This window comes from Trichechus manatus, unplaced genomic scaffold (assembly GCF_000243295.1).
Source record: "Trichechus manatus latirostris isolate Lorelei unplaced genomic scaffold, TriManLat1.0 scaffold00161, whole genome shotgun sequence".
NCBI lineage: Eukaryota > Metazoa > Chordata > Mammalia > Sirenia > Trichechidae > Trichechus > Trichechus manatus.
In genome coordinates, this window is record NW_004444097.1 from 5,775,055 (window position 1) to 5,789,771 (window position 14,717).

Sequence of the window (14,717 nt, forward strand, 5' to 3'; positions counted from 1 at the left end):
CCAGAGCTGGTGCAGAGCAGGTGCAAAATTAGCTTGGAACATCCTGTTATGCCAGAAAATAAGTGCTCAAAAAAATGATGGGAGCATGTCACAAGGACAAACGAGCCATCTTGAAAAGACTCTCACTAGCCAAATCTGAGACAATTTGAACACCAAAGTAATTAGATAAAGTAATAAATTATAAACCACTGGAAAAATAGAATTTGCTGAATCCATACTAATAATAAAAAGACAGGTAGATAGAGCGACAGACAGATAGACAGATAGATAGACAGATAGAGCTCTTACATACAGTAGAAAGCTGAGGGCTGACTTAAATATGGAGGGACTACTAGAGTTGGAAAATCATCACTTTGCAACCATCATGATAAAGATCGGATCAGGCAAGAATCATCAACAGGTACTAAATAAAGGAGGAAATTTTGTTGAGGAACAGGATATTTTCACGCATAAAATGTCTACCCACAGACTACTTAACAGTTTCAAGGGAGGAAAAAGCAGTAATTGTACAATGGAGTATACAGTAATTATGCAATGCCTTGACTGGGTGATTAAAATTACCACCAACAACAAAAAACAGATGGACACCATATGTCTCCAGATGTGATAACCTTAAAAGGATACAATATCACCTGTGAAGTTTTTTGGCCAAGAATGCAAAATCTCAATCAACAGGAAACATCAAACAAACTCAATATGCGGAACATTCTATTAAAAAATACATATGGGGATTATATTCTTCAAAAATATCAGTATTATAAAAGACAAAGAAAGTGGAAATGTTCCATATTAAAAGAGGCTAAAGAAACAACTAACTGCTATACTAGACCCTAAACTGATCTTGTACTGGAGGGAGAAAAAACATTTGGTCAATTGACAAACTGGAATATGGATATTAGTTTAGATGAAAGTGTTGCATCAATGTAAATTTATGAAATTGTTAACTGTATTGTGTGTGTATAATATATATGAAGCTTTGTCTACGGATATAGAAGAAAGGAAGGAAACAGGCAGGGAGGGAGAGAGGGAGGAAGGAAAGAAGGAAGGAAGAAATGTTTACAAATAGGTAAATCTGAGTAAAGGATGTACAGGTGTTCTTGTATTATTTTTATATTTGCAATAATCTTTTCCCCCCTGGTAAAATTCAGCATCAAATCAAAGGCATTCTTATCAGAAACTGTAAGTTTGAAAGTATTGCCAAAGTAAAAAAAAGGTTTGGTTTTTTTTTGTTGTTGTTGTTGTTGGTTTGGTTTTCGTTTTTGTTGGTTTGTTTTTAGGATCTAGTGGAAAAAGTAGACAACACGCATGGGTAGATGGGGAGTATCAGCAGAGAGATGGAAACTATGAGTCAAATGAAAACGCTAGAAAAGAAAACACAATATGAGAAATGAAGAGTTATTTAAATATGCTTATCACAGCTGAGGAAAAAAACACAATAAACTTGAAAATAGGTCAATAGAAATTACACAAACTGAAACAAAGAGAAAAAAAGAGTGAATACAAAACATTAGAATCTGAGGAGACATTGGAATCTGAACTAAACAGAAGAGAAAGACAAATCAATTAAGTGGCCTTATCATGCCCAAAAGGAGCTCTGGTGGCACCATAGTTAAGTGCTTGGCTGCTAACTGAAAGGTCAGAGGTTCAAACCCACCAGCCACTTTGTGGGAGAAAGATGTAGCAGTCTGCTCCTACAAAGACTACAGCCTTGGAAACCCTATGCGGCAGTACTACTTTGTCCTACAGGGTCGCTATGAGTTGGAATCCACTCAGCAGCAATGCGATACGGGTTACCATGCCCATGGAGTCCCTTGGTGTCAGCAGTTGAAGTGCTTGGCTACTGTCTTAAGCTGAGTTCTCTAGAGAAGCAAAACCAGTAAAGTGTATAAGTACATTTATACAGAGAGAGAGATTTATATCAAGGAAATGGCTTATGTGGTTGTAAAGGCTGGAAAATTCCAAGTCCATAGGTCACACTGGAGGCTTCTCCTAGCTGACAGTTGGTGGAAACTGACAAATCCTAAGATCAGCAGGCAAGACAGCAGGTAAGCTGCTAGCTCATGTCCCAAGAACAGGAGGTCAGACGAACAGGAACCAGCTGCAGGATCCAGAGAGAAAAAGTCCATGAGCCTTGCCAGAAAGTTCACCTATATTGGATGCAGGCCACAAACCCAACAAAACTCCTTTTCAATTGATAGGCTACTCACAGCAAATCCCATCATGAAGGTGATCACATTGTATCAAATGTCATCATGGAGATGAACACATCATTATACTACTGCCAAACTACATCATAACTGCTAAATCACTGAGAATCGTTTCTCAGCCAAGTTAACACACAACCTTAATGATCGCAGTCCACCCTTTGTCAATTGACAGCTGTACACATGTCCTTAAATCATACATAATCTCTGAATATGTGAAGTGAATCCCTTGATTTGAGGCAATGATGTGTGGGATACCATGATGGTGGATAAGGCATTCTGTAAGTACACGGATGGTAGTTTTGGCAGAAGCATTGCACACAGGGAAGTCAAATCCATATCCAGAGTAAGTGTCTATTCGAGTAAGAACAAAACACTGCCGTTTCCATGACAGAAGCAGTCCAATGTAATCAGCCAGCCACCAGGTTGTTGGCTGATCACCTCAAGGAATAGTGCCATATCCAGGACTCAGTGTTGGTATCTGTTGCTGGCAAATTGGACACTCAACAGTGGCTGTAGCCAAGTCAGCTTTGGTGAGTAGCTGTCCATGTTACTGAGCTCCTGCTACCATGATCACTGTACAAGAGCCCATTTAGCAATGACAGAAGTGGCTGGGGAAAAAGGATGACTGATTCCCACATAACACCTCATCCTATGCACTCGACTGTTAAAATCCTCCTCTGCTGAGGTCACCCTGTGGTGAGCATTCACAGGAGACACAAATATATTCACTTCTTTCACCCATTCAGACAGGTCTATCCACATATCTCTTCCCCATCCCTTTTGTCTCCTATTTTCCAGTTATGTTCCTTCCAAGTCCCTGACCATCCAGCCAAAGCACTGGCCACAGTCCACGAATCAGTATACAATCACACATCTGGCCATTTCTCCTTCCAAGGAAAGCAAACAACCAGGTGCACTGCTCAGAGCTCTGCCCATTGGGAGGATTTCCCTTCACCACTGTCCCTCAGGGAGGTCCCAGAAAGGGGCTGTAGCACTGCCGCTGTCCACTTTCAAGTGGTGCCTTCATATCAAGAAGAACCATCAGTAAACCAGGCACAAGTTTTCTCTTCCTCAGTTAACTGATCATAAGGAACTCCCCATGAGGCACTAGGTGAAGACTGGGAGATGAAAGGTTTTGTGGCAGGAGTGGAGACCATGGGCATTTGGGCCACTTCTTCATGCAACTTACTTGTGCCCTCAGATACTGCTCGGGCAGAGTCTCATATATACCACATCCATTTAATGATGGAGTGCTGTTGTGCACGTCCAACTTGAAGGCTTGTGGCTCAGACAACATCCAGTTCATTCTGGGAAGCTTAGGTGCATGGTGACTTGGTGGCCCATGGTTAAGTGTTCAATCTCTACTAAGGCCCAGTAACAAGTCAAAAGCTGGTTCTGAAAAGGAGAACAATTATCTCCAGAGGATGGCAGGGCTTTGCTCCAAAATCCCAAGAGTCTACCCTGTAATTCACCAGTAGGGGCCTACCAAAGTCTCCAAACAGCATCTCTATCTGCCACTGATACTTCAAGCACCATTGGATCAGCCAGATCATATTGCCCAAGCGGCAGAGTGACTTGCATGGCAGCCTGAACCTGTTGCAGAGCCTTCTCTTGTTCTGGGCCCCACTAAAAACTAGCAGCTCTTCAAGTCACTTGATAAATAGGCATGCCTAAACGAGGAATATGTTGCCTCCAAAATCCAAAGAGGCCCACTAGGTGTTGTGCTTCCCTTTTAGCTGTGGGAGGGGCCAGATGCAATAACTCATGCTTCACTTTAGAAGGAATATCTTGACATGCTCCACACCACTGAACCCCTAGAAATTTTACTGAGGTCAAAGGTGCCTGAATTTTTGTCAGAATAATTTCCCACCCTCTAGCACATAAATGTTTTACCAATATGTCCCGAGTCATTGACACTTCTTCCTTACTAGGTCCAATTAGCATAATGCCATCAATGTAATGTACCAGTGTGACGTTTGTGGAAGGATCAAGTTCCCGGTGAACTAAATTGTGACATAGGGATGGAGAACTAATATAGCCCTGAGGTAGGACACTGAAGGTGTATTGTTACCCTTGCCAGCTGAAGGTAAACTGCTTCTGGTGGTCCTTCAAAACAGATATGGAGAAACAGATCAACAGTTATGTGCCAGGTCCCAGGAGATGTATTCATTTGCTCAAGCAATGAAACCACATCTGGAACAGCAGCTGCTATTGGATTAACTGTCTGGTTAAGTTTTTGATAAGCCACTGTTATTCTCCAAGATCCATCTGTTTTTTGCACAGGCCAAACAGGTGAGTTGAATGAGGATGTGGTGGGAATCACCACCCCTGAATCCTTCAAGTCCTTGATGGTGGAAATAATCTCTGCAATCCCTGCAGGAATGCAGTATTGATTTTGTTTATTATTTTCCTAGGTAGAGGCAGTTCTAATGGCTTCCACTTTGCTTTTCCTACCATAATAGTCCTTACTCCATTTGTCAGGGATCCATTGTTGGGGTTCCGCCTGTTGCTGAGTATATCTATTCCAATTATGCATTATGGAACAGGAGAAATCTCTACAGGATGGGTTCAGGGACCCACTGGACCTACTGTTAGATAGAGATGAGCTAAGACTCCATTAATAACCTGACCTCTATATGTTCCCACTCTGACTCATGGGCCACAGTGACATTTAGGATCTCCTGGAATTAATGGCAGTTCAGAGCCTCTATCCAGTAATCCTCAAAAAGTCTCATTATTTCCCTTTCCCCAATGAACAGTAATTCTCATAAAAGGCCATAGATCCCTTTGGGGAGGGCTGCAGAATGATTAACAGTATAAATATTTGGAAGTGCAGTGAGGTCTTTTGTCAAGGGGACCCAGCCTCCCCTTCAGTCAAGGGGTTGTGGGTCTTTAAACTCGCTCAAGTCTGGAAATTGATTTTAGGGGCCATGACTCTCTATTCTGGTGATTCCAGTTAGACTGCTGTTCACTCAACCTATTATTTTTCTGCTTGGAAGATCAAGTAAATATTTAGTAGATTTCCTATCTATTTCACTCCTAGGGACACCATGACTAAGAAGCCAACACCATAAGTCCATACGAGTCAGACTATTCTGATTACTGCTTTGATTCTACCGTCAATTATGGTAACCACGCCCACCTTGTCTTTGTTAATTGGGTGTTGCCACTTGGCTCCTACCACCATGGGGTCCAATCAACCCCATTGAAGTTACATGTCTTAATTCTGTTAGGGCTGGTCCCACTGTCAAATCTGACTTATATAAAACAGCAATCACAGCAGTCTTCAAGGATGTTCGTGCTCCCTTCACAAATGTGTTACTCACTGTTGTGGTAAAATGTGTGTACTTTGGGCACTCCATGTGTAAGTCTGTGGGTCTAACTTGATAAATCCAGTCTAACATGTCAATTTACCTAAGCCTTTGGATACCTTCTTCTACAGTATACCAAAGCAGGTCTGGTACTTCAGCTTGATTTAGTGTAGGCCACCGTGTAATCCATGCTTCAGTGATCCAGCCAAATAAACTATTAGATCCTTTCCTAACCTCTTGAGCTGAAACATTGAATAAAGAATCTGTGCTTAGTGGGTACATATCAATAAACTCAGATTGATCCATGTTTATGTTCCCTGCTCCATTATCCCACACCCTTATTAGCCATTCCCACACATATTCCCCAGGTTTCTGTTTATACATACTACAAATGTCAAGCCATTCTTCTGGAGTGTAGAGTACCTCTTACTGGGTCACACTTTGTAATTCACCTTTGGGCCTGGCTGGGACTTAAGTCTAGTTATAGGTCTAGAAGCCAAAGTGGGTGGTGGGGGTGTGTTTTGAAAACAGTCAGCATTGTCTTGTAAGGCATCTGCCTCAGGTGATGTTCCAGGCAATGACTCAGACACAGGCTTTTCAGACATAGCTGGGTTAATCTCATCAGATTGGGGTGGAGGGGATAATGGTTTTACTGGGGAGGGTGGTTTAGCAGACAAAGATGGAGTAATCTCTTCAGATGGGAGTGAGAGGGCTGGTTCTGTTGGCAGAAGTGATTCAACAGAATTTAGGGGCTCAGTGCCCCCGGCTTCCTGAGTATCTGCCCATACGTCCCCATCCCAAGTTTCAGGATCTCATTTCTTCCAAATCAATGCCTTCACTTTAACTTCAGACACCACTGAGGTTGGGAGTTCTGTTAGCATTGTAATTCAGCCACTCTTACGATAAGACTGGCTTTGGTTTTCAGCAATATCAGCTCTGTTACTACAAGAAATAAGACTTTCTTTGCAGGCATGACTGGAAACTTTGAGGTTTTTTATATGGTGCTCGAGCTTTGACTCTGAAGCCCTGAGCTCATCTCGTTCTTTCTCCACTTTGTCTAGAGAAAGTAGGACCAACCAACCAGCTTCATTATACTTCTCATTATGACAAAATTTTAGAAAAGTATCAAACATGCAATCACTCAGAGCCTTGCCTCTAACCTATACTTGATCTATTGGTGATGATATTACGTGTATTTGTATTGCCACCTTATGCCATGGATTAGCGTTGCCCACTTTACTACTGGAAGCACAGTCATCAACATCTTTAGAACTAACCAGACTTGAAAACTAATTTAGAAAACTCATCCTTACAATTTTGTTTCCCTAGAACCACTCTTGGATTCAAATGTCTTAGGCCGAGTTCTCTAGAGAAGCAAAACCAGCAAAGTTAATAGGTATGTATATATATATATATAAAAATATAAAACAAAAAACCTGTTGCCATTGAGTTGATTTTGACTCATAGCGACATAGAGAGAGATTTACATCAAGGAAGTGGCCCATGCGGTTGTAAAGGCTGGAAAATTCCAAGTCCGTGGGTCAAACTGGAGGCTTCTCCTGGCTCACAGACTGCAGAAACTGATGAATCCTAAGATCAGCAGGCAAGACAGCAGGTAAGCTGCTAGCCCATATCCCAAGAACAGGAAATCAGATGAACAAGAGCCACCTGCAGGATCCAGAGTGAGTAAAAGCCCATGAGCCTTGCCAGAAAGTTCACCTATATTGGATGCAGGCCATACTCCCAAGGAAACTCCTTTTCAATTGATTGGCTACTCACAGCAGATCCCATCGCGAAGGTGATCACATTATATCAAATCTCATCATGGAGGTGATCACATCATTATACAACTGCCAAACTACATCATAACTGCCAAACCACTGAGAATCATGGCCCAGTTAACTCAACACACAACCTTCACGGAGGTTGGAGGTTTGAGTTTGCCCAGAGGTGCCTTTAAAGAAAGGCCTGTTGATCTACTTCTGAAAAATCAGCGGTTGAAAACTCTGTGGAGCACGGTTCTACTGACACACATAGGGTCACCATGAGTCAGAGTCAAGTGGACAGCAACTGTTTCTTCTCTTTTTTTACCAGGCCCATTGTCCCTTTAGAAAGAAACTGCCAAGTCTCTGCTAGTGAATACCTTATGTAGAGTGGCCATGTTTTGAATTAAAAGACCCCCCCCTTTATTCCCACCCCCACCCACCTCCATTAATACACACAGCTGATTGGACCAGTACTGTGCGCCTTACTCAACAGCAGTAATCTATAATCTGGACAGCAGCCTATGGGATATTTGTTTTAAGAATTCTATAGAATCATGTACACGGGTGATTTGCTTGGGTTAGTAGATTTGTTTCCTCAAGAAGAGCAATTAGACAATTGGAAATATAAATGAACAAGAAGGAAACCAAAGCTGAAAGATTTAGATGGAGAAGGACCTATCCACACGCCACAAGGCAATAGAAGACATCATTAAGTAGAATCTATGGAAAGGAAAAAAACATGATTTACAGAACTGAGAGTAAAATAATGGCAGGAGCAACAAAACAGTGATAGGGAAAAGTTAAATCACCATAGTAATAAAGAATCAACAAATTTTTAGGTACTGGGGTCAGCAAGATGACCCCATGGGAAACTTTGAATTCCCAGATCACAATTTAACTCTCCATGAGGCCTATTACATGAGAATCCTTGTTTCAGTGAACTAGGTAGGGTCTACGTCAGATCTTTGTGCTCCTTTCACTTTTGTCTGCTTCTGGAAGTTTTTGGTCTATTGTTCATCTCATTCTTGAAATGAGAAACCTAACTTATTTGAAACACTGTCTGATTACAACAAACTTGGTGGCTTAAAACAACAGAAATTTATTCTATCACAATTCTGGAGGCCAGAAGTCTGAAATCAAGATGTTGCCAGGATTGGTTCCTTCTGGAAGCTCTGAGGGAATATTTGTTTCAGACCTCTCTCAGCTGCTGGTGGTTGCCAACAATCCTTGGTGTTCTTTGGCTTTTAGAAGAATCACTCCAATCTCTGTCTATGTTTTCACATCATCTTCTCTTCTGTGTCTTTTCTCCTTCTCTACTTTTATAAGGACACTTTTCATTGGATTTAGGGTCCACCCTAATCCAGGATAATCTCATATCAAGATCCTTAACTTAATTATATCTGCAAAAACTCTTTTCAAGTAAGGTCACATTCACAGGTTCTGGGTGTACATATCTTTTAGGGGGCTACCATTCAACCCACTACATTTAATATACCAGCACCTAACTAGGAATCAGAACTTGGGTTACAGTCCCTGATCCACAATTGACTTGCTGTGTGTGACTTTCAGGAGGTTGAATAACCTCCCTGAATATCCATTCATTCCATTTAAAATGGGAATAATTATATCTACCCTACCCACTTCATTGTGAAGAAGCCTGCACCTAGCACACATTAAATAAAAGCTAAATTAATAAATTAATAAGTGGTTGAACAAATGAATGAATGAATTCATCTGGAGATGTTCAGTACATCATTATAAAATCACATCTGGAACTCAGGAGAGAGACTAGGGCTGAATATTTAGATTTGGAAGTCCTCAGCATAGAGGCGCAGTTGAATCCATAGGAGTAGATGAGGCCACCTAAAGAAAGGAGAAAGAGAACAGAGAGAAGAAAGTTGAAGTTACAGCCCTAGGAAACCTTCACAGTTAAGAGTTGGACAAGAAGAAAAGATATAATAAGTGAAGGAAAAATGGGAGCAAAGGGACTAAGAAGTAAGGAATTAGCCAACAGTGGAGAAGTGTGCATTGCGGAGTGGAGAAGAGTGCATTGTGATTGGGATAGGAGTGTTGGGTTGTACTGGGATATTGAAAAGGGAGGCAAAAAGTTGTTGACCAAGTAGAAACGAAATTTTGTAAAGTACAATTAGCATTGGAAGCAATAATCATTTTACTAGGAATTTTCCGTCAGAACTCAACACCAAATCAAAGGCATTCTTATCAGAACTAATGAGAGCAAACACCTCTTCCTCCACTTGTATTTTTCCTGATTGTGTAGTTAGTAAGCACAAAAAAGGGACTCTTGTTCCTTCATAATTAATACCAACAATCAGATATTCCCAGCCTCTACTCCCTTTCATCCTCCAAAATACGGTCCAATCTTAGCACACACCATCCACACTAAACTCTTACAATTTTCTCTCTGCATACCTACACATCATGTATGTCTACACACAAATGCCACTTTGCCAGGCAAGTCAACTGGATAACAGGCATTCACATTTCAAGAAATGTGACTGATTCACAGCAGAGGATGCAGTCAGAGATGAGCCTTCCTATAAACCACTGAATGAGTTAGTCACATGAAATTTCTATTATGTACTAAGTAAAGTCATAAAAACTGCAGGCTTCATAATCTAGCCTTTTTTGTTGACAATGGTCCCTGTGCATTAGGCACTTCAAGGCATACAAAATTAGCATAAGGCACCATGAGAGCTCAGGTACCTTATGCAAACATATTCAGCCAAAACTTAACAGTCAAGGACTTGAACCCAGGTCTTCTGACTTCAAGTTTCATACACTTTTCCATTATTTCATTCTAGTAAATTAGATTCTATCTGGGAAGGCAAAACTAACAGGCATGAAATAGTGAAGTGCTAAGCTGGGTGGTGTTCTTTTTAAGTTTAATATAAGGAATAGCATGGGCTGCAGGGGTTAAAGAAAAAAGATTTTTTGGAACACTTTTGCAAATGAACTCTACATGGAAGTTCAATACGTAAAACATTGATGTACATAGAGATATACATAAAGCTGCTCTGACTGAGACTTTCCCACTCTCTATAATGACTCTCCTCAGTGGCACCTCAGATGTCCAGGGCCTCTGCTGAGCAGTTTGGAAACTACTGGGCTAAATCGGTTGTTCTCAAAGTATAGTCCCTGAACCAGCAGCATCAGCTTCACTTGGTAACTTTGTAGAAATGTAAATTCTTGGGCCCCACCCAAGACTTACTGAATCAGAAACTCTAAAGGTGAGGCTTAGTAAATAGTGTTTTAACAAGTTCTCCAGAGATTCTGACTCCTGCTAATGTCTGAAAAACAGTGGGCTATTTCATCTATGTAAACTAGGAGGAGAGACCATCTGCTTTGAAAGAACATTTGAATTGAGGATTGAGGGCTTTGAAGGGAGTAGGGAAGGTTTGGCACTTCCACTGGGAGGCCTTATCTAAGATATCAGCAGAGACAAATGAATGGGAATTGTCTTAGGGTTCTTTAGAGAAACAGAACCAGTGATCATACAGTGCACAGAGAAGGAGAGGTTTATTTCAAGGAATTGGCTCACGTGATTACAGGGACCGGCAAGCCTAAAATTCATAGGTCAGGCAACAGGCTGGAGACTCCTTTTCGCTCATAGGATTGTGGGAAGCTCACAGATCCAAAATCCATATAGGTCACGTGCAGGCTGGAGACTTCTGCCGGCTCTTATCTTAAGATTGATATGTCAGGTGATGGGGAAGAGTACAGAGTGAAGAAAGAGAGGAAGTTCTGCCAAAATACCTATTGATAGTCTACAGGCAGAGTACACCCTAAGGAAACTCCCTTTTCAACTGATTGATTGATTAGATTAGATTATGGAAGGTGATTACATTATACTGAATTACAGTACATTACATTATAGAAAAGCAACTAGACTAGCGTAGCGTTTGGCCAAACCACTGGGAAGCATAGCCTAGACAAGTTGACATAAAAAATTAACCATTACAGAGATAATGCAACAGGGAAATGCTGAACAAATCTGGATGGTGTCTACATGCACACCCAGTAATCATGTCTATCTCCTGAATTTCTGCAATGCCTCAGGAGAGAAGAGTGGGTATTTGGGGTAATCTAGTACTCTAGGTTAAGAATAGCTATTTAAGAAAAAAAGGGGTCCAGGAGGCTACATTGAAGTGATTAGTCATGAAGGGTTTGGAATCTTAATGAAGGTTGAGCATGTTTGGTAGATATGGGAGAATGGAAGGGATGGGGATGGGATAAAGATGCTTTATTGAAGGCTTGAGGGTAGGGAGATCCATGTTTGAAATCTCGGTGCTGAAACAATTCTAAGTCAAATCAAAGCCCAAGATCTGGCTCCACTTCATGTTTCACTGTTGAATTTACATTTCTAAATGGACAATCTTGTATAGAAACAATTTCTACATGATGTAATAAACAAAAAAAAAAAGTTTTAATCTTTTTTGCATTAAAAAATATTTTAATTCATATCTTTTTTATATGCTGATGTAATTTAATGTTGTCTTCATTCTTTCTTGAAAAGGATGATGATTTTTAGTGCTGAAGAGTCATTCTTTTATGAAATAATAATGAAAATAGCCAGTAGTTTGTTTTGGGTGGGGGGTTTACTTGAAAAATTAATCAGTTGGAACTTTATTTTGAGTCCCTAACTTTGTTTTAAAATACTACTGGATTGAGAAATCCAGAAGTCTCCTAAAATGAGAACTGGGATTTAAAGGAGTGGTGAGTTTAGGGGTGAAGAGCGGCAAGACCAAATCCAAAGAGAGAACTCACAGAACATTTTTAGGACTGTGTAGATCAGACTCACTAAAATAAAGTGTTCTCAAAAAGGAGTAGTTGGAATTAATTTTTAGTCTTTTTAAAAAATACTTGGTGCTTGTTTATGTCCTACTTTATTGTAGAAGCTCAATAAATATTTGTAAATTGAGTAAAGTGAAAGTTTGAGTCAGATTAAGAAGAGCCAGAAAATAAAGTCTGAACTTCATTTTATAGACCAGAGCTTCCAACAGATGTGCCAAGAATGGGTAACAAATATGCTAAGCTATTGACTCCCTCATCCCTCAAGGAAGCCAAGCAGTACCCAGGGCATCTTTAGGTGCCATGAGAGGACGAGGATGGGAAACAATGGGGAACCACTGAAGATAACTAAGCGATGGAGATATAAGATGACAGCAATATTTAAGGAAGACTAACAACATTGTCCCTGGATGGCACAAATAGTTTGCACTCAACTACTAATTCAAAGGTTGGTCATTCGCACACACCCAGAGACATTTTGGAAGAAAGGCCTGGCAATATGCTTCCATAAAGATCACAGCTAACTGCTCCACTGCACCACAGCCAAGAAAACTGGCCCTGTATCCCTCCCTTGGCACCAGCTCTGCTCCACTGTGTTGCAGCTGAGCAAACTGGCTCTGCACCCCCTACATCCGTGCTGGCTCTGCCCACTGCACCACAGCCAATTGAACTGGCCCCATGCCTTCTCCTTCCCCACCAAGTCTGTTCTGGTGTACAGCAGCCAAACAAACCAGTCCTGGGCCCCTCCCTACCCATCTTCTCTGCCCCACTGCACTGCAGCTGAGGTTCCCATTCCCATGCCCCTCCCTACCAGCAAGCTCTGCCCCATTGGATCATGGCTGAGCAACCTGCCTTGCCGGTCCGGTAAAGGTAGTGAGAGCTATTGTGTCCACAGATGAACAAGCAACAAAGTATGCCCAGGTTACCCACCCAGACATATCAAAACAAAACAAAAAAGCAGTATGAAACAAACAAACATTCAATCAATAAATACAGAAAATAATACCTTAATGTCTCAGACACAGCAGACAATATAAAAACATATAAAAAAACAGGACAAGATGGCTCCAGCAAGTGACCAAAATAAAGCATCAGATAACCTTCCGGTAGAAGAAATGACATTGGAACTACCTAATATGGAACTCAAAAGTCTAATATTCAGGGCTCTCCAAGAGATTAGAAAAGAAATGAAGGAAAATACAGACAGAACTAAGGAAAAAATAGACAAAATGATGGAAAATACGACAAAATCAAAGAAAACAGCCAAAATCAAGGAAAATACAGGCAAAGCAATAGAAGAACTCAGAAAAATAATGCAAGAATAAAATGTAAAAATAAATGAACAATTATAAATAATACAAAAACAGCAACTAGAAATCCAAAAGATAAACCACAAAATTTCAGAAATGGACAACTCAATAGAAGGCCTTAGGAGCAAATTTGGAAACAATGGAAGACAGAATCAGCAAAACTGAAGACAAATCCATAGATGCAACTTAGAGGAAAAATCAAAGAAAAAAATGAAGAAAACCTAAAAGTAATGTGGGATACGATCAAGAGCAAAAATCTAAGCATGATAGGAGTTCCAAAACCGTGAGAGAAAATGGAAAACACAGAAAGGATGCTTGAAGATTTGCTGGTAGAAAACTTCCCTAATGTCATGAAAGATGAAAAGCTGACCATCCAAGAAGCTCAACGAAGCCAAATACGATAGGCCCCAAAAGAAAGTCATCAATACATATTTTAGTCACACTTGTCAAAACAAAAAGACCTAAATATAAAACAAAGGACAAAAAAAGAATCCTGAGAGCAGCTCAAGAAAAATGAAAAGTTACTTACAAAAGGAAAGCAATAAGACTAAGCTCTTATTACTAGGCAGAAACTATGCATACAAGAAGGCAATGGGATGACATATATAAAACTCTGAAAGCAAAAAACTGCTAACCAATAATAATATATACTACAAAACTCTCTCTCAAATATAATGACAAAATTAGGATATTTTCAGATAAACAGAAATAAAAGGAATCTGTAAAAACCAAACCAAACTGACAAGAAATATTAAAGAAAGTCCTTTGATTAGAGAACGAACAACATCAAACAAAAACTTGACTCTAGGACACAGGACAGATTAGCCAGACACCTACCTAGGGAATGAACTCTCAGTAATAAAATAAAAATAAAAGATTTAAAACAGGGAATCAGAGATGTCAATCTGTAAGTGACAACAATGTCAAAACAATAAAACAAGGAATGAATGGCATAGGTATAGGACTCTGAAATGGAGAGGATATCAAGTAATAAACCACTGGCTTAAAATTAGGAAGATAGGTGTAAATTTAAGGTACTCAAAAAGAAAGTTAACAAACTTACTCATCAAAGTAAAAAAGAAGAAAAACATAAAGACTCAATAAACACAAAATCTATAATAATGAAATAAATGAAAAGAAATTCCTCAAACAAAAGGAACTCAGCACATGAAAGTAAGAGGAACAAAGAAAACGTCAGCATCACAAAAAAAGGACAACAAAATGACAGCAATAAACTCCCAGCTATCGATAATCACACTGAATGTAAATGGCTTAAATGCACCCATAAAGAGACAGAGAGTTACAGAATGGATT